Below are 27921 nucleotides of genomic sequence, written 5' to 3' on the forward strand. Positions count from 1 at the left end.
AGCTCTGATCACCAGAGACAAAATATAAACCCCAAAGATATACTCCCAGGGACCTAACTTCTCCAGCCACACCCTACCTGTCTCCAGTTACCGCCCAGTTTGTTCATATCAATGCATTAATTCACTGATCAGACTACACCTTTATAATCTAATCATTTCACCTCTGAACATTCTTGCATTGTTTCATGCATGAGCTTTGGGGGTACACCACATATCCAAACCATGGCAGTGTCCTGTAAGAAAAAGAAGAGATATTAAAAACTAGAAACTCTCTCTTTCTCTAGACACACGTACACACACACACACACACACACACGAAGAAAAACCATGTGAGAACACAGCAAGAAAACAACCACTTGTAAACCAGTAAGAGAGGCCTCACCAGAAGGTGAATGCACCTTGATCTTGGACTTCCAATTGCAGAACTGAGAAAATTAACGAAGCTAGATGGTATGTAATATTCTATATGGTAGCCCAAGCTGACTAATCCAAGCACTTACTGTTGCATGGTAAGCCACAAGTGCTTTATGTACACAATCTCATTTAATCCTCATGATTAGAGGTCTACATTCACATCGGGCAGCACTTCATTGTGATAACCCTTTGATGTAGGCATTATTATTATCCCCATTTTATGTATGAATAAGCTGAGGCTTAGAAGGGATATGCAACATGCCCAAAGTCATGCACAGTGTCAGTCCGCTCAAAATCCAGGTGGATATTATAATAAATCAGTGAGAATAAGCCAAAAATATCTTTAACATATATCAAAGCTTAAAATTTTATTATGGCTAGTATGTGTCACTTATTCTTCCCATTCAGATTTCAGCAGTACCAAATTAAACATAATTTGAGTTAACCATACCAATCAAAATTAACCAATGTAATGAAATCAAAATGTTCACATTTAATCAATATACACCAGGTAACAGTTACATTATGATTTTTATCATACTATTTTGCCTTTAAAGGATGCTGTAATCTGTTCTTGAGTATAAAGTTGTAGGTGGATTTAAATCTTTTTATTAAGCAATGCTGTCAAGTGCTGCAGTTGAAGCTCCAAATCTTGGCTCATCTGGTGGGAAATGTGCTCTGGATTCTAAGAAGCGTGTTCCTTCCTCAGTGCATGTAATTTAATGGGAGGAACAAAACGATCAAGAAAAAATATCTTGAAATGTCTATTTTTATTTAGTGTACCATTTATTTGCCAAGAGTACTAATGGTATATGTAGATTTTATAATATGGAGGATCCATGGAAAACAAGAATTTGGGGAAGGCAATCCATGGGCAAGACTCTTAAATGGTAGGGATTTGGTGAGCATTTCATTGCTGTTACCAATATATCTGACAAAAAAAAAAAAAAAAAAAAAAACNCGGCCCGGGTTCGATCCTCAGCACCACATACAAACAAAGAATGTTGTGTCCGCCGATAACTAAAATAAAAAAAAAAAAAAAAAAAAAAAAACACCTAGAGTGGGGAGAAAGTTTATTTTGGTTCACAGTTTCAGAGGTTGTCCCTGGTTGGCTAACTCCATTGTTCTGGGCCCAAAGTGAGGGGGTCACATCATCACAAGGAGAGGGTGTAGCAGAGGAAAGCTGCTCCGTTCATGACAGCCAGGAAGCAGAAAGAGTTTCACTCACTAGGGACAAAAATATAAGTCCCAAAGGCATGCCGCCAGTGATCTGTCTCCTCCACCCACGATCTGCCTACCACAGTTACCAGCCAGTTAATCCATTCAAGTGGATTAATTCACTGATTAGATTACTCATGATCTGATCATCTTGCCTCTGAGCATTCTTGCATTGTTTCACACATGAGCTTTGGAGGGACATCACATATCCAAACCATAACAGGTGGCAAATACAGACCTGGAGTCACACAAATATTGGTTCCATTTATAGTACTACCATATTACTGGGGCAGCCTAGACCTGATACTTAACAATCTGTATCTCAATTTTACCATGTATAAAAACGGGAATAATATGGTCTGGAGGTATAGCTCAGTTGGTAGAGTGCTTGCCTCGTATGTACAAGGTCCTGGGTTCAATCCCCAGCACCACACACACACACACACACACACACACGGAATAATATATTGACCTACAAAAGTGATCAATAGAAATTAAATGAAATGATGTCTGTAAGAAAGTTTGGCATTTTGTCTCATGTGTCAGGAATCACTAGAGAAATAAAACCAATAGGATATGCACATATGAAGAGAGACGGAAAAAGAAATATTGCTTTTTCCGAGGAACTGGCTCATGTGATTATGGAGGCTGAGCAGTCCCATGATTTGCTGTCTGCAAGCTGGAGCCCCCAGCTTGTGGTGGTACAATTGAGTGAGGATTCAAAGGACTGGAAACCAAGGGAGCCAATCATGTGAGTCCCAGTGCATGAGACCAAGCAGTGGGGCAAAAACTATAGGGGGTGAATTTTTCCTTTCTCCAACTTTTGTTCCATTCAGGCCCTCAATGCGTTGGATGATGTACACTTACATTGGGGGTGGGGGCAGTCAATCTACTTTACTAGGCCACAGATTCAAATGCTAATCTCATCCAGAAACACCCTCACAGACACACCCAGAAATAATGTTTAATCTGAGCACTTCAGAGGCCCAGTCAAATTGATAAATAAGATCAACCATCACCACTGGCAAGTGCTAGATGTTCAGTATATGCTAACCATTTTTACTGACAACTAAATCAGAGCTTTTTCTTCATATATAAATATATATACACACATATATATGTGTGTATATATATGTATATAGTAGGAGAGAGGGATAAAACCAAGCCAGAAGTAGGAAAAAAAAATCACTTTTCTAAATGAAGAACTGTTATTTTCCAGCTCCCAAAAGACTTTATAAAATAAACAGCAAGTAGGTGATTATACTTTACATAAAAGACAGCTGTTTATAAAAGAGTTTAAATGATGCACGGCACCATCCAGTCCAACACCACAATATAGACGGAAATGCAAGCCAGACTGGAGTTGATGGCGACACCTTAGGAATAACAGAGTCACCAGAGTCAACTTAACTCTTAACTATGTAACCCAGTTACATAGACCCAGGCATCAAATTAGCACCAGCTTAAATTGAGCAAGCTCAGACTTAAATAATTGAAATTGATCCAGTAGCAAGCACATGCAGACCATGGTACTCAGTGTGTGCTGCTGCTGTTCTGACATCAAATCATCACCTTGATGACCCCAATAGGAGACAACAAGAAGGACAGGTAAAAAGCTTGTAAAAGATTAAAGCAGAAAAGTCTACCTAGGTTCTATGGCAATGACAGTCATCTATTCCCAAAGCTGTGTGCTTCACCTTCCTTGGTACAGACTTGTGGGAAAATAGGCTATTTACTTAAGAATATAATTCCTAAGCCTTCCCCTGCATTTCAGCACTGCTGTATACCTGGTCTGGTCAATGGAATAGAAGCAGAAGTGATGGGTGCCCAGCTTGTAAAACCTCCTAAACTTTCTTCACTACACTATCCTTCTCTAGCTACCAGACAGAGACAATCGCAGTGACCTTGGAATCTACATGCTGCAAATTGCAAGGCAAAACCAACTGGGAACATCCCTTCTTCTCACTCACCACTTACCTTAAATGACTCAGGACATTTTACAGGCAAGAAATAGACTGTTGTATGTGAGCTCTTATACTTTTTATTTTCTTATGGTTACAACAGTCAGCATTATCCTAATGAATATGAATAGCATTATCCTAACTTGTACAAGTTATAAATATTTGATACATGAATATTGCTAAACAAAGCACAGGCACTTTAAATACTTTTTTGTTTTCTTTTTCTACCTTTTTCTATTCTGATATTGACTGGGCACATATAAAATATGGTTTTTAAATACTAAATGAATTAAAGCCTGACTTGATTGACCTAGCAAAAGTAATCTATCTTCAACTTCAATTCTTAAAAATCCACAATATCACAACATTTGCTTCTTTATTTAAATATAACCATGATTAAAAAGATGTTATCTGACATGCCATTCTGAGCTTCTTGGGGTAAAAAATATATTAGGTACAGGATAAATACAATCAGATTTCATTAAACACAAATTTAGTAGAGGAAGACTCGCCTAAAATAGGTTACCACTGATGGGGTCTCTAGCTTTCCGTGCTGATTTTGAAAACCAAAAGTACATTTTTTAATACGTTTAACCAATCTGATTTTCTATTAATATCTGTTAAGAGTGACCTCACATTATATTTAATCCAGATTCCATAAAGGAAGACAAGCATGTAATATCTACCTGTCTGAAGGTTTAAGTTAGCCCAAACTAGCAGATAAATTAGTTTTCTCCTAATGATCTGGACCTAAGGAAATCCCCAACAATAGAATTGTGGTTAAGCTTAGCATCATGTCATTCAAGATATGTCCTTTAGTGTCTGCTATAATTCATTCATTCACAAAATATTTACTGAACCTGGCTAGAAACAAACTGAAAAATGACAGAGATACAGTCCTTGTTCTCATAGACAGCCTAATAAAGAACACAGCCATATAAGTATGTGACCAAAGTAACACACACACACACAATACAGAGTACAGCTGTGTACAACATCTAAATGCACACCAAGCTTCATCATTATGTCATAGAGTAATATGAGATAAGAACTAAGAAGAAATGTTCTGTTTCATCTTATCTGCCACAAATACAATCTAAGGCTCTAAAAGTTTTATTGGTTTACCTCAGCTGCTCATTTTCTACTTAAATCAGACCAGCCAGCATAACACCAGCAGTCTTTTTTAATAATGTAGGAATTTTGGATGTTCAAATTAATCATTTATCATCTTGGAGCTGAAGACGTAGTTCAGTGGTAGAGCACATGCTTAGCATGTATGAGGTTCTGCATTCAATTCCCAGCACACACACAAAAAAGAGAATCCGCCATCTTGAATTGTCCAAAACTTATGTCATTCTCATAAATGGAGAATCTGTCTAAATGGCTTTGGCCTTTGACCTGACCACCCTACCACAGTGATAAAAGCCCAATGTCCCCTTTTGTTTTTCTTTTACATATTTCTGCTTGATCCAGAAAATGTTAAAGGCAATGAAATAAGTGGTAGCCATTTGGCCAAACAAACTTCTAGAAAAATAATTATGTAGAAAATAAGGCCTTTTTTTTGGATGACACCTGTGCCCCAGGGACACATTATTATGAGAAGGAAAAGAATGTCATCCTACCACATGGGAGTAATTGTTAGCAGGCAAGTGATCATGTAATACACAGCAATTGTGGATTTTAAGGGCAAGATTCCAGACCATGATATAAGCTCAGTTGTCTGCCCAAGGTTAATAGGGTAATATCCTTGCTTACTCCACTTTGGAGTTAAATTAACTTCATAAACTTTGAGTGTAGGTTCTGTCTTTTGTCTGTAGGTGTCAAGATTTCATGTTCTGAAGGGGAACTGAGGATTTAATGTTTCATGGAATATTTGTTCCTCTTTGTGTCCGACTGAAAACCCATCCTCCTTACCAAGACACCACTATGGGGGCAGTGTTTGTGTGTGTGTGTAGAGGGGACAGAGATGTAAGATTCTTGGCTGACAGCCTATTTTACTTTGTTTAGAGAAATTTGTGTAGGAGATGAGCTGGCCTAGCTGCAGCTCTGCTTCACCCAGGACCACAGCAGCACAACGTTTAAATCCAAAAGTGCTCCACTCCCCTCTCCACAGAGGCTGTCAACAAACTGCCAGAATGGCTGCCTGTTCTGTAGGAGAGACTATTCAAATGAGTTTGGTCTTATAGTGTGGGGATGAGGGTATCCATTGTATATCCCAAAAGTGAATTGATAAACTGCATTTTCACTCTTCAATAATTGTTTTGGCAGCCTAAAGGAGAGGGTCAGACCACCAGTCCCCAGTTAGCAGCTACTGTCATCAGAGAGATGCATACCAGCTTCAACAACTGCAATGCCATATTCAACATCTGGTTACTTGGAAGCACAATGATCATTGTGTGGGAGTAGCAATTTTGAACTACTGCTTTTATGTGATATTTACCTAGTATTCCTTGTTCTGTGAAGATACCACCCGAGCAAAAGTAGAGCTCCAGGGTAAGTCCCTGGACAGAAATGGCTAAGTAAGCAAAGTTAAGTGCAGCCCTTTTAAAATTTACATTTAACAAAAACACTTGTAACCGGGCACAGTGATGCACACCTGTAATCCCAGCAGCTTGGGCGGATGAGGCAGGAAGATCTTGAGTTCAAAGCTAGCCTCATCAAAATTGAGGCACTGAGCAACTTAGTGAGACCCCATCTTTAAATAAAATGCAAAATAGGGCTGGGGATGTGACTCAGTTGTCAAGTGCCTAAGTTCAATCCCAGGTACCCCCCACCAAAAAAAAATGAATAAATAAAACAAAGAAAAGAAAACACTTGTAGTTTGTTACATGTTAACATCAAAATAATGTAAAACAAAAGTTAAGAGGGCCTGAGGAACCAAACATTAAGACCGGCATTGGTACCTGATTCACCATTCACAGAGCAATATTCCCAAATTTCAATATTATCAGAAACATGTTAAAGCTTTTACTTTTGCCAGATACTCATCTCTGAACAGCTCAGGAATTAGTCAGGTAGACAGCCATATATATAAATTATTTCATCATGATATGATGAAAGTTAGTAAAGCAACCCAGGAATGATTAAACTCATTTGAGGACCCTTCCATTTTGGCTGCACATCCTGTAGGTTCTGTCCAAACAACCTAAAACTCAGGATCAATAATTGCTCAATCTGTTGTAGAACTGGATCTTGACAATAGTTGTACAACTCTACAAACTTACTTTGAAACAGTCAATTGTTGGTTTACAATGAGATAACTTATGATGTATAAGATATGCCTCAGTACACAATAATAACCTTTATAATAAGCAACAAATATTGTTAAATAAATAGCCATTGTGATGTTTTTACAACTTGTTGAATTATCTTCATGTCTAGCCCAATCTTTTGTGAAGAAATACGCGATTAATGGAGTTTCTAAACCCCAATTTGTTATAAGAAATGATTTGTCAAACTCTAATTTGTTTTATGTACAATTAACCATTTTAGATCAAAATAGACATCTGTTGGCTCACATCATCTTCAGCAACACACAGCATACAATGAATTATAAAAAAGTATGTTTCAAATCTAGACAGTATGTAAGATGAATATTATTTGGTAAAGAATGGAAATAAGAAAAATTTTATAATTACATAAAGAATGTCATAAGCATCCCTTTAATTGTCTAATATCCCAATAAAATTATACACATATATATTCTCTCATAAGAAGATAGAACTTACAATATGGCTATTTCTGTATGAAAGCTGGATGACTTACATGGGGCAGAGGACAGGTCTTCACTCATTTAACATAACTACTAAACTTTTCATTGAAAGGGAAATATTCTTTCTCTAATGTAACTTCTATTTTCACAGATTTGAAATAATGACCATAAAACTAAACAGTGGGATACCTTACAAAAGCCAGTTATCATTCATTCAAGCTCTGTGAGCCTTGACAATTTATCTAAAACTAATTCAGACCCAAAAGTAACTTCCCATAGAAAATTGCTGTTTTCTTGTGGCCTAGGAAGTCAATCAGCTGTTAAGTACTGTTTAATCTGCAATGTAAGGAAACCATCCACCTCTAGGGAATTCAGACAAAGTAAATGGTGAACACTTAGAACCCTCCATTTATATCTAATTACCTTTTTTTATTATAATAAAAGTTTGAAAAAATGTTTTCAGCAGTTTGAGATTATGAAATTATTTATTCCTACTATTTGCCATTGCTCATTTATATAAAATTAATGTTATGCACAATGGTCCCATAGTTATTCTAAGGGGGAACATAACTGCTAATTTCCAATTATTAGTTGATGCATGCAATAATCCTTAGAGCTAAGTAATATTATTATACACTCTCAATAGATTAAGAAACTGAGTCTTTTTTTTAATATTCTTTAGTTGTCAGTGGGCCTTTATTTCACTTATTTATATGTGGTGCTGAGAATCGAACCCAGTGCCTCTCCCATGCTAGGCAAGTGCTCTACCACTGAGCCAAACCCCAGTCCCAAGAAACTGACTCTTAAATGAGCTTCAATGCCTTGGTCAAGTTTAGTTGGCTAACAACAAAATTCAAACCCAAGACTGATTCTAGAATCAGTCAATTGTTAATAAAGTAAGAAAAGCTAAAAACCAAGGAGTCTGATATGAAATTCTGACCTAGGGATATCTTTCTGCAGGAAAAAAATCCGATCAAGGCCAAATTTGTACTGACTCCCAAAAAACTGATTTGCTCTCCAACCTACATACAAATGTTATGATACAAATTGTTGGCTCATGGACAAAGTTGTCCCCAGGGACTGATGTGAAGAAGGACTCTACAGGGAGAAGAGGTGAATTGTCTATATAGCTCAAAGGGAAGCAGCTCATCCAAGAGAAACAGGCTCTGGCTAACGAAGATTTGGGATCCCTCAATTAGGGTGGAAAAGTATAAATTGACCACAGCTTCCAGCTGCTTCAGCTAGGTTATCTTAATAAGAACATTAGGCTATCAATTGCCTGACCATTGAATCCAAATGCAAATAGTGTCTCCAACTGTTTAGAAGGGAAGGGGCAAGCTGAGCAGTACATTTTGACTGGGAACTCCCTACATATTTTCTTGGAGCTCTTTCTTCCTGTTGGCAGAAAAATATATATATATCTCCTTGGTTATTATAAGACATTTCTTTTTCTTTTTACCACCAAAGAAAAACATGCTTTCCCAAGAAATCTGAAATTATAAGGTGCTCTTTTAGATGTTGCCACATAATTTACACTTCTGGCAAAGACTGTGTCAGCAGTCACTTGGGTTATGTTCTCATTCAGTGCACCGGCACGCACATGACTTGATAGAGGCCTTATTCACTGGGATGACCATGGATGACTGTGCTTCTGTTGTCCCAGTTGGACCATTTGTTCAGTGGCTTGATCTGCCGAGTGACTGGTTAACCATGTTATCCACAGAGCATGTGAGGTGGAGATGAAGCACAGGTGAGTATAATGAAGGGCTCTTTAAGCTCTGGTAAGGCTACAACTGGGTAGCTCTCCTTGCCTTGGCCAGGTCCTCTAAAGTTTTCCGCTTCTCCATGTTGAAACTTGGCCAATCATGTCAGCCCAGTGACAATGAAAAAAAAGAAAAAGAAACTCTGTTAATAGGATTATATGATTTGGGGAGTAGAATGTTGTTACAGATGATTTATTTTGAAAGCTGATTTCGTTTTAGTGAAAACAAGCTCAACCCCTTACACCAGAGACTGTGGTGCCAAACATAATCATTTCTAGTTTGAAAGATGTGATTGCTTTTTAATGTGGAAATTTCACAAGGTTACAAAGAGGAAAAAAATTAAAGTCCTTTCATATAACAAAGTCACTTTGGGATACGGGTTGCAATGCCCTGACAGTGTCCAGATACCCTGACCACATCACAAGTCAGAAAGGTGGATCAGTTTGATTTACACCATTTCTCAATTGTGTTTTTCTCATGGCTTTTCAATAGTCTAGTAGTTGTTTTTTTTTTTAACCAAAATAAATAGAGTAAGATATTCTATATACTGGAAGTATTCAAGGTCGGGCAAGGACAGGGGACATAAGGGAAACAAATGCAGGTAAAAAAAACTCAGTTTGTAACCCTGTGCATGCATTGCGAGTGTGTGTGTGTGTGTGTGTGTGTGTACTTGTAATGTATTTGAATTATCCTTTACCAAAACCATCTGATTTGCTTTCTGTAGTTTAACAAGAACTGATATTTAGTCTGTTCCAACTTAAACTGATGCTCTTTTTCCCACCAAGTCCTATGCTATCTTCTTCTCCCACTGATGTACCTTTGAGAAATTTTAAAGGAAATAAAAATTTAAAAATCAATTTTAAAAACATGATCATTAGATATGACTGAAGTTGTGATTCTGCCACATTTTATCAGACCTTACAACCCTTTGCTAATATGTAATTCAGAGTGAAATTCTTACAAAATAGTGGAATATGGAAAAGGTGTTTCGAGTACTAAAAAAAAATCACTAAATTGAGAAAGATCAAAACTTAAGCATTATTAAAAGAATCCAAGGGGGGCTGGGGTTGTAGCTCAGTGTTAGAGCAGTTGCCTAGCATGTATGAGGCCCTGGGTTCCATCCCCAGCACCACATAAAACTAAATAAACAAAATAAAGCATTGTGTCCATCTACAACTAAAAATAAAAATAAAAATAAAAGAATTCAAGGATCTTTGTGTGGAATGCATTTCCCCACCCTTAAGTTAGGCTTTCTTTTTTCTTTGTTTGACATTTTTGTTTTATTTATTTATTTATATGTGGTGCTGAGGATGAACCTAGGGCCTCGCCTCACACTTGCTAGGAGAGAGCTCTACCACTGAGCCACAACCCTAGCCCCTTAAGTTAGGCTTTCATCCTGAGTTGTGGAGAACAGTGCTGGGGTTGGGACAACATAATGACAATATGGCAGCATTTTTCAGAACCTTGGGTAGAAATGTCACATACACTTTCTGTCCTTCCAGTAATTGGTTGTTGGGTTTTTTTGCTTCTGTAATTTGAAATCATGTCACCCTGTTCTTTTGTGATTGGCAGGACTCCTTGCAGAAGCTTGGGTGACAAGATTATTGCATTAGTTAGACTCAAAAGGGCCAAGAAACTAGAAGGGAAATGTGATGGTCGTTGTTAAGGTGCAATTTGGGGGAATGAGTTGGGAGTCAAAAAAGTAAGCAAGTGAGATTAGAATGCCCAGTTTTCAGTTTAAGCAAAGGCTAGTTAGCATTTTATACTTCCACCATTCATTTAATATTCAGGCTAACCCAGAAATTCCAGATCAGCTAATTTTGTGTGTTGAGTATGAATTGCCTTCCATTTTCCTTTTTGGATTTTTCCTTTTCTATTCATTATCACTCTAGTTCTTATATTGAAATATTGGCATATTAATTTACTATAGCATTAATTCGTAAGAGCCTTGGGCACTACAAAATAAAAATGAGGATCATTATGTGCCAGTGTCACTGGTGCCTAGAAAAAGAGCTACATTTCATATCTTTATCTCATTCAATATTAGCAAATGCTTGAGGTAGAAATTTTTACCCTATTTGCAGTGAGGAGGGGGTAGTTTAAAGACAAGGATTTTTTTTAATTTTTATTTTTTTGTAGTTGTAGATGGACAGAATGCCTTTATTTTATTTGTTTATTTTTGTGTGGTGATCGAACCCAGTGCCTCACATGTGCAAGGCAAGCACTCTGCCACTGAGCCCCAGCCCCAGCCCCAAGACAAGGATTTTTAAAAAGTGGATCTATCTACTTCAAAGCCTCTGCTCATTCCATTAAGACAGTCTACCTCCCAACTTCAGTTAATCTAGCAAAAACTTATTATTCTAGTCATTGTTCACTTTAGGACATCAGTCCTTAATTATGAGGCTTTGAGGAAAAAAATGGAGACATTGAGATGACGAGAAAGTGAAAATATTGCTTTCTTTTATTAATTAGACAGATAAGTATAAATTACTACTGACTGCATAGGTTTGTCCAGCAAATAAGGCTCTTACATAATAGCATCTTATATTTATATTATGTGCACAGTTTTTTTTTGCCCTTTCCTTTGTGTTTTCACATTTTATCCTTCCAAAAACACAATAAGCAATACAGACACAAAAGTGTTCCCATTTGACAGAGTAAGAAACTATGAGGATAAACAATTTGTCCATGAGTATATGGATAAGCAAGAAACAGGAATCTAAAACCAGCTTTACTTTCTGGGGCTGGGGTTGTGGCTCAATGGCAGAACACTTGCCTGGCATGTGAGAGGCACTGGGTTTGATCCTTGGCACCACATAAAAATTAAAAAATAAAATAAAGGCATGCTGTCCATCTATAACTACAAAAAAATTTAAAAATTAAACCAGCTTTACTTTCTAAACTCCTAAGCTAGTTCTTATTCCTTCATGGTGGAATATGAGATTCATTTTCTGCGTAGCTCTAGATCCTAAGGGAACGGAGTCATCCTGAGTATCCCTCTACTAGGCTGCTTGTCACACATTATTTAAGTGATTGGGTCACTTATCTTCATATTCATCAAGTGCATGCTCCTTGAAATGAGGGACTCATTTTTTCTCTTTCTCATAGGAAAATAAAAAGATATCTTGTTTAAGTTTCTAAATTGAACAGAGTACCAACACTTAAGTCCCACTATTCCGAAGTGACAATTGTCAATACTTATTGATATGTTTATTTCTTTCATCTTTGTGTTCTGAGCACCTACCATAATGTCTGGCATATTGTGGGTACCTGATGAATATTGGTTTAATTTAACTATGGGAATTAATTAGGAAATGTGTTACCTAGTATAGGTAAAGCCGTCACATCTGCAGTAGTTCTAAAACATTCATCCATATTTTACTGTTTTTTGGTGATTCTAAGAAAGCTTTGTAAAGTGTGTTTTTTTTTTAAAGGTGAACTATAACTGCCCCGAGACAATATTCCCACAATGAATGAGTCTTACCAGGTATTGATTGATGGTTTCTTCAGTCTAAGAAAAAAAAAATGGCTCCTTCTTGAATTTCAGTGGTTGCTAAGACTGCACAGTCTACAGAGGAATAGAAAACTACATGAAACCAAACTCCAAGCTCAGAGGGCAAGCATGCACACTGTACCAGAAATCATGCTAGTCCAATCCAAATGTACTAAATCCTTCTGTAATATGTGGTCAAGGAGTTAAGTTCTAAAGGAAAATGCAAACAGCCGAAAGTGGAAACCACATATGTCTGTCTCTTTCAGTCTCTGTAAAGGAAGGTGGCAGCAAAGCATCTTATCGTGTCCTCATACTTCACCCAGCAAGGATCACCCCACCGAGTGCTTCGAAGGAGTTATACAATAAGGACCAAAGTTTGGGTTTGGAAAAGGGGGAAGCACACTGACTCTGTGGTTTGTTATGAGATCCTGGGAGGAGCTTTGAGTGCTACAAAGAGTCTTTCCGCTTCTAACCTTTCCAGCCTCCTCCCACTCCCTCATGGGTCTCATTCTTTTTTCATGGATGCTTGGCAGGCTGGTTGAAAAAGGCTAATAGGAGAAAAAGACCCTTCAACTCAGGTCTCCTTTGGAATGACCTGTGACTATGGTGCCAATGGTAGATAGTGAGACCAGCAGCCTTCTTTCATTGAATCTGTCTTACTGAGAGGAAAAACTGCACTGTGTGATGGCTTTATGGCAAAGGCTGGCAAAAGCTTTGCCCTGCATACTGAAAGAGAGACATTTCTGACCGCAGCTCATGAACCACACTTATTTACTCTGGCACATGCCCACTATTTGTTCATAGGCTTTCTGTCTCTACTAAATGCGTTCCAATTTTGGAGGCTAAATCATTGCCAGTAGTTTCCAGGACATTCCGCTAGGCTAAGCAAAATTGCCCTAAGCGGTAGTCAGAAACCACTGGAGTAGTATTGTAAATACAGACCATTTGCAGAAAATGAAAGATACCAAACATCTTATCTTTTTTGTACTGTAGAACCATGGGTCCTATCTTACAGAAAGCCAGGCAAGGCACTGACAAGAAACAAGAGGGAGGTACAAGGGCTTTCATCCTCACTAGAGCTTAGAAATTGTGCTTGAAACCATTTTGACAGTTGGTCACAGCCTGAAACATCTATAAGTTCGAGGGAGGACTGTGCTCAGGAGGCAAGCTAGAGATTCCGCGCAGCTTAACTAGCAGTAGCCTTTTGCCTGCTATGGATTTCAACATGTACCTAAGATCTGAAAACAATAGATCAGTGATGAGAAGAGAACGGTGGCCCTCATGGACTTCTCACTAACCAGCACTGCATTCAATAATAGTCATGTCATCCCAACCTGTCTCATCATCTTGGGCCTAAGGATGGCTTGGTGGGTTATGTGGAGCCATGATGATTTAAGATCTGGAATAATTGGCTGAGTGGGGTGGCACATGCCTATAATCCTAGCTACTTGAGAGGCCGAGGCAGGAGGATAGCAAATTTGAGGCCACACTCAGAAACAGAGTAAGACCCTGTCTAAAAAAAAAAAAAAAAAAAAAAAACTAGGCTAATTGGGAAATTCTCCATTTGTAATTATACATCCAGACACTATTAAGCTGCCATACTCAGGCAGAGGCTAAGGAAAGAATAGATGCATACATTGCTTTCTCCACACATAGTTCTTTTTGCATGTTTCCTGTTAGATTTTTTTCTAACCAGAGCAGAGATTTTAATTAGACATGTACATGAAACTTGAATAAGTGTGTGCATTATAAAGTCAGCTCATCAATATGACCATGTTTGTGTTTAGAGAGAGGACATTCACTCCCAAAGCAAATAATCTGTCAAAAGTAATGATTTCTTTTGAGGTGGCTGAGTAGATTCTTGCAAGTACTCCTATGTTTTACAATACCTCTTGAGACTTACTGAAACAAGTTTCTTTCATCCTAAGGGTGAAGCAAAATTAAGTTGAAATAAGCCACAATTAAAACTCCATGTGTTGAGGGAGAAGGCCGGGCTTACATATCTCTATTCATGTGTATTCTGTTAACATTTCAGACATTTTAACTTTGGGTAGTGGACAGCATGAAGGGGGACTAGGTAGGAACAAGGCCACCACATCAAACTGATAGTGGGGTAGAGGAAACATTTGACACCTCCCGCCTTCTCTGGCCCCTGTCTGTTTTTAATTTTGCTAAATCATTCCCGTCTGGAGATTGTATATTTTAAGTTGCCTCTCCAAGCTACACAGAGGTACAGTGTCAGGGAGCCTGATCCCAGAGCCAGGCAAATAGATGCAAAAGCTGTAAAGGCCCCAAGCCACAAGAAAGACAGAAAAGGGGCAGGGTGGGGTGGAAGCCATAATGGCATTAGCCTTTATGACATCTAAGGAGATAGCACCGAGGCACAGAATTTCTTACATGGTAAATTTAAGACTTTATACATGTTTGTGTTTTAGGAAGTTAATATCCCTTGAAAGTTCTAGAGGTGACTTCCTGGGAGATATGATATTCCATGAAATTTTACTGTAAAAGACATTCCCCAACAAGAGACATCAAAGTGGGTACATTTGTCCATTATAAAAATGAAAGAAATACTAAAGTAAAGCAAAAAAAAAAAAGTGACACTCAAATGTGTGTTGCACACATACACAGGCATAGACACATCACAGTGCCACATAGCACATAAATAGTGAGCTTAAGAGAAAAAAAACAATGACCTGCCTGTGTATCCTAACACAGTCCCTAAGCAAGTCAGATCTGTTTGAGGGGAATTTCAAATGTGCACATTCTAAGCATTGACTTTAACACATATGTGTTTCCAAAACAGATACACATCTATGAGTTGGGCATGATGATAGTTTCTACCTAAAGAGTCATTAAAAGGCTCAAACAGAACAAAGCAAGTAGAGTTCTAAACATGGGACTTGAAACAGAATCAGCCCTCAAAAATTGTTCTATGCTGTTATCATCCCAAGACTTATGTGATATGGGCATTGTTTTAATGTGGTGCAAGAATGAAGACTGAGAGCTTCCTTTCTCGAGGGACTAGTCTTGACCCTATTTATAATTGCTTCAGTCTTTTATTTCTTTCTCATATGTGTTTTTCCTACTCGGGTTTAGTGGGAGCTCTATGAATTTAGCATCAGTGCAATATTGTGTTCCACCATAATAATCTCTTGGCAGCGTTGTTTCTGTGGCTTTCATGAAAGGAAACAGCAAGGATGGTGTCGGCTCACATGGCAACATTATCACCACTTACAGTAATGATTATTTTTAAAACTACTTATTTACTCTTTTACTAATAAACTAGATGCTGTTTATTACTGTTCTGAGACCATATCGTTTTCCCAGAGAAATCTCCCATTGGTGGCTTGCATCTAGCCTCAATAGAATTCTTTCTTACAACTGAACAATTATGACTCTAGGTTGTTTTAGTTAAAAATCCTTCTGTATGTATTATTATTTAATAGTTAGAGGAGGAGTGGAGAAGTTAATTCAAATGGGTGAACAACTAATAAATGAAGACCAGAGATTCACAGGGTGTGTGAATGTGTGTGCGTGTATACACCCTGATGTCCCGTGTGCATTTATGTGTGTGAAAGAGATGCATTTTCATGCAGAAACTCAAAAGAATGGGATCCTAATTAGAATAAGTTATACTCCATGTATGTATAATATGTCAAAATACACTGTGCTGTCAAGTTCATCTAAAAAAAACAATTTTTAAAAAAAATCAAAAAGAACGAGCAATGGTGCTCTTGATTCCCACTGGAAACCACTATAAGTCACATAAAAAATTTTTCTGAGGTTAAAGTTAAATTAGAGCCCTTCCTAGTCAACTTGGTGAATATGTTCTGGCTAGGCTCTGAAGATGCTCAGAAGATCTTGGATTAACAGAGCAAAATGAAATATAAACAGTATCAAATCAGAATTGCAGTGGGCTTTTTTTTTTTTAAAAAAAAAGTTCTTTGGTTTAATTCATTATGTATTCAGGAACAAAGCATTGCTGCTGTTTTCAAAGAGACAGTGGAGAATGGCGTGAAGATTTGGTCTGTGGCATATAAGCACTTAAAAGAAAACCACGCGGATGGTGAGATGACATTCTAAGCAGGAACCAGCTGCAGACACTTGTGCATCAGTTGTCTCTGATCTTTTAAGAAACAGCCAGTAAGCAAACCATGGGGTGAGGCCGGGAGTGCCTCAGTGAGGATGCATGTGCACATGGGAGGGGTGCCGGTACCCTTTCTTGATGCCAACCGATGGGGAGAAGAAAGGGATGTAGGGTCCTTGGTCTTCCTGTTGACAGAGCAGTCAGGCATATTCTCCTGCTATCTATTTCTTGCCAGCACCTCCACCCTCAACTGCAAAGAGACCTGACTATGCAAAACAAATACTGGGTCTCTCCTTGGCTGCAGGGCTGGGCCTTTCTTACTCAGAACAGGTGGTTGTGTATGTGCATACCTCTAAAGGTACTAAAAAAACATGTCCTTGTCCCCAAAATATTGCTTCCACCAATTTGAAACAGGGCTCCTGAATTTCAGCACTGAAATTCGTTGAGTTAAAGTTCTGCTGCTTTGCAGTCACCCATGAAATGTAAGCCTCCTACCTACCACCCCCTTATTAGGAAGGATAGTGTATTAAACTTCTTTTCCCTTTCTACTCTTATTCTAAACAGAATACCAGATCACTTCCTGACCCCTTGGAATGCAGAAGTAAACATCCAATGGTAATAGAGCATGAGTCAGGTCAAAATAATAGGAAATTTGGTCAACATGAGCAGACAAGATCCAGAGCATATCAACTCGGATAAGGGCCACAGTGAAGGGAATTTGGGTGACCAGATTATGAAATTATACTTTGGGGCAGGGGGAAGTAGGAAAGAGGAAGAGTCCTTCCAAAATAGGTAAATGTTAGCCAAAGAACCATCCCCAACCTTTCTTGAGGTAAGCTCTCCTAGTGAGTAGATCATCCAGCAAAAATACATTGTAAAAAAAAAAAAGTCACCCCTCTCCCACAAATACATACTCCACCCCAATATGTCCCATTTGTGAGGCTTATAGCTGCTATATTGCATCCTTGAAGCTTTACTGTGAAAAACGTATGACACAAAAATATTCAAGGAACCTGAAATTCTTTAACCAAATGATCATTTTCCGTATTTCTCAATTCTAACACCCAAGCCCTGGCTTTAGTACATCAATACAACCTTGTCATATTGTGGGCTGGAAGACAATGAGTGAATCTTTTGAGAACTGCAGAGACATGCACAAGCTACTCACAGTAACTCTGCAAAAAAAAGCTACATTTGAGGTAGTTCCCATTTCATGGTTAAAAACAGGTAATAATTTTTAAATCAATAAAAAAACAGATTTTTTTCTCTTATTTAGTCTCCTTTGTGTAAGTCTTTACTCTTTAAGAGAACTGTAGGCATTTTTAATATATAATATGACCTACTAAGAGGATCCCAGTGGAATTGGCTTCCCGGAAGACAAGAGACCTAATGTATCAGCTCACCCTCCCCAATCACCTGATGCCAAATCATGGAACTTCCCTATCCATTCAGGCACTGAAGAGCTCTTGGGGCAATTGCTGAGGCCATGTTCATAAATAGGCCCTAGAACTCTTAGAAAAGAAGCTGCCTTGATAAAAACAGGAGGATTCTCCTTAGAATTTGTTATGGGTTTTCTAGGAAGGGCGGGTGAAGTAGGGTGAAGAAGATAGAGTTGTCGCCTGAAATAGGAAAGGGGATAGATAATCATTACAAGTTTCCTTTGGCTATCCAACCCAGTTCCTGAGATTAAGAAGGAATTTAACAGCCTGGTCTTCCTGGTTCTTTCTTAATTTTGACAAAAGCATAGAATTTGTTTAAATCAATACCAGAAGAATACCATTGATATTTCAGGGTCCATCCGTATTCTATGATGAAGCTGACTCTGCAAGTAACCATATATTTAATGTACTTTCATTTTAAGTAGAGAACAGGAGAAAAACATTTTAGATTCTTTGTCTCATTTGATTTAATTTTTCAAGCAAGCTATATTCAGGAATGATAAAGTCATTCCACATCTATTATCCCAAAATGCTCACCATGTTTTACTAAGTATATTATTTATTCTTATAGCAACTGTTTCAGGAAGGCAAAAGACAGCAGCATTTTTCATAGTTTACAAATGGGTTACAAAACAGCAGAACAATTAGATAAAAGACAATTCAGTTTTGTGTTTCCTCACTAGTTGTTTTGTCTCCATGATCTGGCATTACAAAAGACTTGTTTTTCATTTTTGTTTGTTTGTTTGTTTTGTTTTGTTTTGTTTTAACATTGATTTTCTTACTTTCAGACTACAGGGACACAGTCATAGGTGAAAAAAGTTGTGATTGATTTTCCAAAATCAAATAATGAATCAATGGCAGTGCTGCTCCTGCCATCAGCCAAGAATATAGTTGTAGAAACATGCAATCCCAGAAATGTCATTCCACTCAGCAACTCAAGAAAATCTTTCCTTGTGAGTCAAAGAGATTAACTAGTTTTAACAGAGATTACCCCTGAGGAGGCCACCCAGACTCACCTTTCAATTACTTGTTCCCAAGTAGTAACTCTAGAGACATTAGGCATCTCAGTCCAGAAATGCATGTGTCTCACTGAAATTATGTATACCATAGTGGGTTTTCCATTCTCTGGGCTAAACTTAGCAATCTATTTCAGGCTTTTTCTACCAGATAATGTTTCCAAAGAGAAATGTCTCTTTAATATTCTTGTGGATTAGGTAGTCAGACAAAATTTTCCCTATACAAGGCTGGTGCCTCTGAACAATTTTGATGCTGACCCAGCAAAAGCAATCTCTACATTTGGTCTCTGGAATCTGAGGAGGAAAACTAAAACAAGTGGTCATTACAGAAGGGGGTTTCAATAATTACTTTAATGGGAGAGAGAGATTTTATGTGAAGGCCTTTGTGACAACTCAGGAAGAAACAATCAAAAGGAAAACTGTTTTCACAGCTTGTGACAAAGTAATACCAATAAATAGGAATGGCGCCTCGATTGTTTATCCCAGAGACTCTCATACTTCAGTTGATCGTATAATTTATCACCCAAACCAGGATTCTTCAGAGAAAGGAACTACAGTTTGCAATTATGCTGGAACAACAGGTGTGAACCAGGACAGTTTAGATAAACAGGGCATAGGGTCAGTCTACTAATACTGAAATGAGACTGTTGGAGAATAGTTTCTAATCAATGTTTAATATGTAGAGGAGTTTTATAAGGAGTTTAATTTATGCTCACTTTAACTATAGAAGTTAGTGATGTCTTAGTTATGTCCTCTTTGTACTGATTATTAAATCAGTAAGCCTTATCATTTCAAATGACAGGTTATCTCATATATGTCAGACATGTTTGAAGGAATGTTAGTTCTCTCTCTCTCTCTCTCTCTCTCTTTAACATTGGAGACCAGTTAGTTGACCATAATAATAATGTACTTGTCCCCTGAACATGAATGGCCAGTCCATGGAAGGTAAGTTTACCGGGAAGACAGGAGTTTTCCATCTTTCAATAAGGCAAAGGGGAGAGAAGGGAGAGGAGGGTTCATAGGGTAGGAAAGATGGTGGAATGAGATGTACATCATTACCCTAAGTACATGTACAAAGACAGGAACGGTGTGACTCTACTTTGTGTACAATCAGAGATATGAAAAATTGTGCTCTATATGTGCAATATTGATTGTAATGTATTCTGCTGTAATATATATATCAAATTAAAATTTTTTAAAAAGTGATGTTCTTCCCAAATCAGCTTGGGGGATATGAAATCATTGTTAGCATGGAGGTTGGCATATAGTAGATACACATGAAATATTTTTTTAATAAATTAATGACAGAGATTCAGAAGAATAAATAATTTTTTAAAATAATTTTTAAAACAAAAAATAAAGAAGACCAGGAGTGTAAAACAAAGGGGACATGGAGAGGGAGGAGGGGAAGGAAAATGGAAGTACTGGGGATTGAAATGGAGCAAATTATAGTCCATAAATATATGAATAGGTCAAAATGAACCCCACTACTATGTATAACTATAATGCACTAATAAAAACATTTTAAAATACAAACACACACAGATTTTGATAAAAAATCACAGATTTGTCTTTATTCATCTCCTTTTAAACAGTTGCAAATGACAGATAAGATACACAGGAAAGTCAACAAATTGTCTTTAGAAATCACGACATAAGTTACTATACAGAACTAGTAGAAGAGTATCTGTATATAACTATAAGATTAAAAGATGAAAATCTTTCTTTTCTTTTTGAATTACTTGTTAGTATGAAAAATTGGATTAAAGATATTTTCTCTCATTTAATCAAAGTATTCTAACTGGCTCTTTAGAAGCCATCATCTTAGAAAAGGAATTTGATGTTGGTGGTGAAGAAAGTTTGTCAACTGCTTGGCTATGAAATAAGAGATAGAAGAGTCTTAAAATTCTTTATGGGAGAAAGAGGAAACTGGAGAAAGAAGAAACTGGAGTAAAGGAAAGAACTTAAAAGATAGTTAAAGGAGATATTACTTTTGGAGAAAGCTGGGTAAAGAATAATGGAAACTCTCTGATTTTTAAGGAAAGTTAAAACAATTTTTTTTTAATTTTTAAGGCAGGATAAAATTAAGATGGAGAAATAAACCAATTTCATGTAACTTGAATACGCTGAAGAAGCAATAGCAAAACTCTCAACAATCTGTTCAACAGAGAACATTTTTAAAACTCTGTAATAATCATTCTTTAAAATGTTGAAGATACAGCAGTGAATAAGACAAAGTTTCTATTTTCATAGATTTTATATTCTAGTGCAGATATATAATAAGCAATTATTAATCAAAAACAAGTACAACACATCAAATACTGGCAAAAATAAAGCATGGTAAAGGTGCAGAGTAACACAGGCAAGTGCTGTTCCAGGTAGGACATTCATGAAAGGTAACATCTGGGCAGAATGAGAGAGGGAAGTGGGTCATGTGCATACCTAAGAACCTTCCAGACAGATGCTATAGCAACTGCAAAGGCTCTGAGGTGGAAGCACACCTGGCACATTCAAAAAACAGTGATGAGGTCAATGTGGCATGAGAACAGTGGGCATGAGTTTAGAAAGGTAGGGTGAACACCAGAGGTACTTGAGGCCTTAAGGTCTGTGGTAAGGTCTTTGAATTTTACTGAGTGTGGAGGGTTTTATACAAAACAATGACATAATCTGAATTATAATTTAAAAATTTTTTTAAAAAATTTTTTGGCTACTATTAGTGAACATAATTTAAGGGAAAAGAGGAAGCAAGGAAGCTGGTAAGAGTGTATTGTACTAATCCAGGCCAGTAATGCTGAGACTTAGACTAAGGCTTCATTGTTGGACGTGATGGAAGTAATCAGAGTCAGAACACATTTTGAAAGTAGAGTTTCAATGTAGTTGTCATTTACCAACATGAAAAGGATGAAGGAGAAGGTGGGTCTGTTTTGAACTTGTTAAATTTAAGATGCCAGTTTAAAAGTTAAATAGTGGTTTCAAGAAGACATAGTCTGTAGTTTAGATATAGGATGGAATTTGGACAGACCTCAGCATGGAGATTGCTCTTCAAAGCTAAAGACTGGATGAGACCATCAAAGAAATGAATTAAAATAAAGAAGGCAGTTGGCCCAGGATCCCTGAGCAGTCCAACATTTCAAAGTGAAGAGGATAAAGAAGAAACTGAGAAGGAACAATCTGTCAGGTAGCAGGAAATCTGAGGGGATGAAGGGGTGTTCAGAAGCCCAGGAGAAAAATGAATTTCAAGAAGGAGAAAGTGATCAACTATGACCAAGGAGTTGAGAAGTAGAGAAAATGAAGACCAAAAATTGACCATTGGAATTGGCAAGTAAATTCCAAAGGTGACCTTGACAAGAGAATTTAGAGAGAGTGGTCAGGGATGAAAACCCAGAGGGTGGGTTTAAGAATGAATGGGAGAAGAGGAGTTATCTTTCCAAAAGCAATGGCAATTTTTTCAAGAAGAATTGCTGTAAAGGAGTTGGGGAAACGGGAGCAGAATTTGCAGGGCGTGTGGAATTGAGGGAGGTTTCTTGACTTTCGTTATTGTTTGAGATTGGGAATATAGCATATATGTGTGCTGATAGGAATAATCGAGAAAACCAAGACATTTTCATAAAATAAATAGGGAGCTTAACTTCCTAACTGAAGGGAGTTGAAGACTCTAAAGTAGAAATGAGGATTTTAGTTTCCTCATTCTGTATTAATTAGAAAGAAAATTGGTTGAGAGAGGAACTATCAGTACTATTACTAGGATTTCCTGGTCAATCACTTCAGCTGGGCCCTATTGATAATGGTGAGTACAAGAGAGACAAGATAAAGGAATAGAAAATTCAGGAAGCTTCAGAGAAGTGGTCTAGGAGGAGATATGAAGTGAATCCATGAGATATATAAACATCAAAATAGGTTGACCAGAAGAGTCAATCTGGGAAGTCCAATTTGGTTTAGGTTTTATGAATTATTTATCATGAACTTGTGTGTACTTTTTGTGAAAAAAAAATCAGATAACATAAAAGTATATAGGATAAAAAAATGAAAGTACCCACACATACAAATAGACACACACACACACACACACACACCACTTTCTTTCTCCCTGAGGGAACCACTCTCAACAATATGTGTGTGTATGCATGTGTATGTGTGTATGCATGTGTGTGTATAAACATATATGTATATATGTATGATAACATTACAAAATTTGGATCATGTACTATTTACACAATTCAGCAACTTGCTCTTTATACATAACAATATGTCTTTTGTATTTTCTACCTCAGTAAAAATAGCTCTCCTTTGCAAGAAATATGAATAGGTAATACACTAACATGATACACCATATAAAAGAAACAACAAGATGTATACGGAGTCTTCTTCCAATCTCCCTGCCAGTTTTCCCCCAGAGACAACCACTATTACGAGTTCCTTAAAAGTCTTTCCACAGTTTGGCAATGTATATAAACATATTAGACATAGGTATATATATATACGAATGTATGTACTCAAATGGAGCATATACCTGCTTTTTAAATCTTAACTATATACCCTGGAGATTATTCCATATAGAGAGTTGCTTCATTCTTTTAAATGGCAACATAGTATTCTATTGTATTTTTATTTAATCAAATCCCACACCTGAATATTTCTTTTTTTAATATTTTATTTTTTAATTGTGGTTGGACACAATACCTTTTACTTCTTTATTTTTATATGGTGCTGAGGATCAAACCCAGGGGCCTGCACGAGGTAGGTGAGCACTCTACTGCTGAGCCACAACTCCACCCCACACTTGAATATTTCTAACTTTTTACAATTAGCTGAATTATAACCATGCTGACTGTAGTTCAGAATTTACTCATCAAAAGCAAAGAGAGTAAATCAAATAGAAAGAAGACCCTCCAAAAGGGATTTGAGATTGCAAAGAATTCTGCATTAAGACTAAGTCTAGGGCCTGTGGTTATGGCTCAGTGGTAGAGTGCTTGCCTTGCATATGTGAGCCACTGGGTTCAAGTCTCAGCACCACATATAAATAAATGAATAAAACAAAGGTCCATCAACAAATTTTTAAAAAGTCTAAGTCTAGGGCCTTGACTATGAGATATTAAAATTAATCTTTGAAAGGTAATTTGAAATTTTAAGTGCTAATATTCTTATTTTCAAAAAGAAATGAATTGTTTTTATTAATCACTTTCAAAGATACAATGAGGAAATCCTTTCTGTTTGGGATACCCAAACCCTCTTACTGACCTGGATGGAGCATTTTTTCTGAGACCAAACAATGAATGTCCAGACAATCATTTTTGTTCATAGAAATGACTGGTTAAGAAACCTTGCTTCTCCATATGGCATTTCTCAATAGTTACTTTACAGAGAAGCTGGTTTCACAGATGTTACAAATTAATATCATAGAAGTGCATTTTCTAGGCATATTCTGGGGAAAAAAGTGATACTTTCCTTCTATATAAAATATATTATTAACTGAATTGGCTACAAAGACAATGTCTTGTGGTGGCTAGAGTCTTAAGGGGTAGAGGATTGTCAGTTCTATGACTGGTGGGTAGGGGAGTAAAGTTGTACCATTCAATTTTCTTTGATTCCATTCCCCATTTGGAAATCAAGAGGAATACCTTGATTCATACCTCCCTCAGCATGCTGGAAGAAACAGAAATGTGAACCTGCACATGGCAGAAAGATTTCAACAAGATGCTTTTCATGTTATCATGTTAATATGACTGGCCAACTGATGGCTCCAAGAACCAGGTGGGTATAGAAGCAGAGAGAAGGGCAAATCAGAGTCAAATGAGATTTTTCTAACCGTTTGCCTGGTATCCTCCTTCTATTCCAGTTGAGAACTATTAGGACTGAAGAGAACTTCAGTGGCTGATACTACAAGTTATGGGATTCTAAGCAGTGAGAGATACATACAGTGGTGACTGAGGTCAAGGGCTTCACATTGAGAGACCTGGGTTTGAACATTGGCTCCACTTCTCATTGACTATTGGTCTTATTGACTATATGGTCTTGAAAAACTTTAGTCTTGAAAGCATCATCTCCTTACCTACGGAGCACCTACCTTTAAGGTTGGTGTTTGGTTATCAGACAGTTACTACTCAAGAAATAGTGCTGCTATTGGTTCTCTTCTAACTCTTTTACCTGTCTGTAGCTTGGATTTAAGGCAATATTTGTTACCATATAAATTTATCAATGACTTCTCTCATAAGGTTTAATAGCTATATAATTCCTACAAATATTTGTGTATAGGAGGATTTTAAAGCTGAACATGGCTTTAAATCCATAAAGTTATACTCAATAACCACTCATTTTATGAATGGGGAAAGTGAGGCTCAGGATGGCAAGAGGTTTGCCCAAGGTTACCTGTCTGGCAGGTATGAAGGTCGAGATTACAGCCATATCTTTTTCTAATCCAACGTTCATTTCTTGTCTCTCCAAAACTACACATTTAATAAAAAATAAAATATGCTTTAAAAGGTAATGGTGAGACTGTAATTTCTTTTCTATTATAGGGGTCAGTGACATTACCATGTAGGATAAGAAAAATTCTGTGAGATGTTAATAAAATTAATAGTACAAAAAGGTGCAGAAAAATATTCCCTTGTTGCCCAGGTGATATCAAAAGACCCAGAAAGAAGTGAGCAACAGCCTAGGCTCCAGGACCCTTCAGAGGCCCATGCTGTGAGAGGAAAGATGGGAAATAAGGAGATGAGTTGCACATTCTTACCAAGACCCATCACCTTCCCAGGCTAGTCCTGTATTTCAAGCTTCCATGCCCCCATTGAAAAGTCAAAAGATGTCCAAAAGCTCCATGTTTTTTCCCATGGCTGCTCCTTCTTCACATTCTCTACTCCTGCCCACCTAACTAATGTGGACATTAGTGTATCTACAATTCTCCCTGTCCAGGGAAAACAGGAAATTAAGTGGAGGCAGTGGCTAAAACCAAAACATCCTTAAACCCAAGTCAACAAATAATGGCTAGATCTGGACCTCTGAAAGCAGAAGCAAAGGGATCCCCTGGGCTTCCTCTCCAGGGCAGGATGCTGACACTGGCTGGATCTCTGTCCTTTGTGTCTGACTCACCAGATCAAGTAGAGCAGAGGGGAAGGTCACAGAACTGGAGCACACCCAGTCCAGCTCTGGACACCAGCCTGTCTGCCCACGAATGACCACTGTTGAATCCCAATCAAGTAGACAGCCCCCAAAGCTCGACCTGGAGTTTCACTCTGTACGTGGCCGGGCAACCACAGTGGTCTCCACTCCAGCCCTGGCCACCATCAGGAAGGCATCTATTACCTCCTGCAGTGGCTCCAGTTCTGTGGTCGCCAGTATAACCCAATGGCCATAAATTTCTAACTCGGCTAAATGTTGACCTACTTCTAACTCTGACTGCAACTGCCCCTTTGGGAAACAGCCACACTCTTGAGTACTCTCTGCTAAATGAGTGCCACCTTGTCTCTTTCCTCAGCATCATCATTGTAATTAATAAGCAACAATATCATCCCTCGTGGTTATATTCCTATTAGGTGTTAACTGGCCCTAGCATCATTGTCTCATTAAGCTTTTCCAGTTAAATTACTTCATCAGCTTCCCTCCAAAGGGGGTCTGGTACTGTCAGGCTGAGAAGAAAGCCAAAAAGATCATCACAGGCACTTAGACCTGTTCCAAATACTAACATTTTTGAAAAAATAATGTTATTTTTACTACTAGGAGTACTTTATATTGCTATAAATCCTCTTGTCTAAGTATTTAAAGCAATATTCAGAAAATTTTTAACTTAATCTCACTCATTTTGATAGGGAAAAAAATGTTGTGGAAGAATATATTATAAAATATTTACAATAGCTAAAACTTCCTCCCTTATCACTGCCCACATTTCTATTTGATAAATGATCTCCAGTCCTTTCATAAGATGCTGCATTTCAAATGTTATAAAAAAGGCTAGGAGCAGGCTTGCTTGCATACTGCCTACTTCAGTTTGTTCTAGATGCAATCTTTTTTTTTAACTTCCCTGATAATGCTTGCCTTTTCTTTCCTTTAATAGCATTCATTTTATAAATCAACCTTTTGTAAAGGTAGATGAAGACTATTCTACTCATAAATGAATGGAGAACATAGACTAATCCATTTCTCTAGAAATGCTTTCATTCTGAAGACTAATGACACTTATTGCTTCTTCTATTGTCCTCATGATTTCATGTTAACCATGAACTCTTTTCATCTTTTCCTCCTTTATTTCTAGGTTGTGCACATTCTCCAAAGGTTGGGGGATATGCCATCGAGAGTTCAAACTTGCCCTTTTACAGCCATTAATCACGTTTTGTTTCCCATCCCAATTATCTCTTCCCTTCTCTGCCTTCCAGAATCCCTTAATCATCTCCCTTATAATTCATCATTCATCCTCATTTTCCCAAGTAATTTCTGACTTTCAAATATCTTATTATCCCATGTTCTTTATTACATACTTATCCTTCAACCTCCATTGTTCTTTAATTTCCTCACAAATTGTGCGGTCCTATTTGGCTTGCAGCATTTCTCCCTTTTGGGTCATCTTCCCCCTTTGCCTTCCTACTTTCCAAGTTCCTCTCTGTTTCCATAGATGCAGGTCATGATTTGATATGACGGAAACGAATCTGAATCTCCTTCTGGTTATTTACATAACTTTTAAAATCCAATTATCATTCCAAGGGGGAAATCTAGGTTTACAATTCTCAAGCCTTCCCACAGAAGCAATCTAATACACTAGGTGTCTCTGTCTCTGTCTCTGTCTCTGTCTCTCTCTCTCTCTCTTTCTCTCTCCCTCCCCCCCTCC

The 27921-nt window shown here is 37.6% G+C and overlaps 1 long non-coding RNA gene across 1 annotated transcript in view; it reads right to left on the minus strand.

Annotated features, from left to right (window-relative positions):
- Positions 1–6290: 6290 nt before the first annotated feature.
- Positions 6291–27921, minus strand: part of LOC125611363 — a 60923-nt gene continuing 39292 nt past the window's right edge. The window contains exons 2-3 of the long non-coding RNA XR_007341518.1: positions 12553–12636; positions 6291–9159 (exon numbers count right to left, since the gene is read on the minus strand). This is a non-coding gene — a long non-coding RNA (uncharacterized LOC125611363). The remainder of the gene's footprint in view (positions 9160–12552; positions 12637–27921) is intronic.

The sequence above is a fragment of the Marmota marmota genome, unplaced genomic scaffold (assembly GCF_001458135.2).
Source record: "Marmota marmota marmota unplaced genomic scaffold, marMar, whole genome shotgun sequence".
Taxonomy (NCBI): domain Eukaryota; kingdom Metazoa; phylum Chordata; class Mammalia; order Rodentia; family Sciuridae; genus Marmota; species Marmota marmota.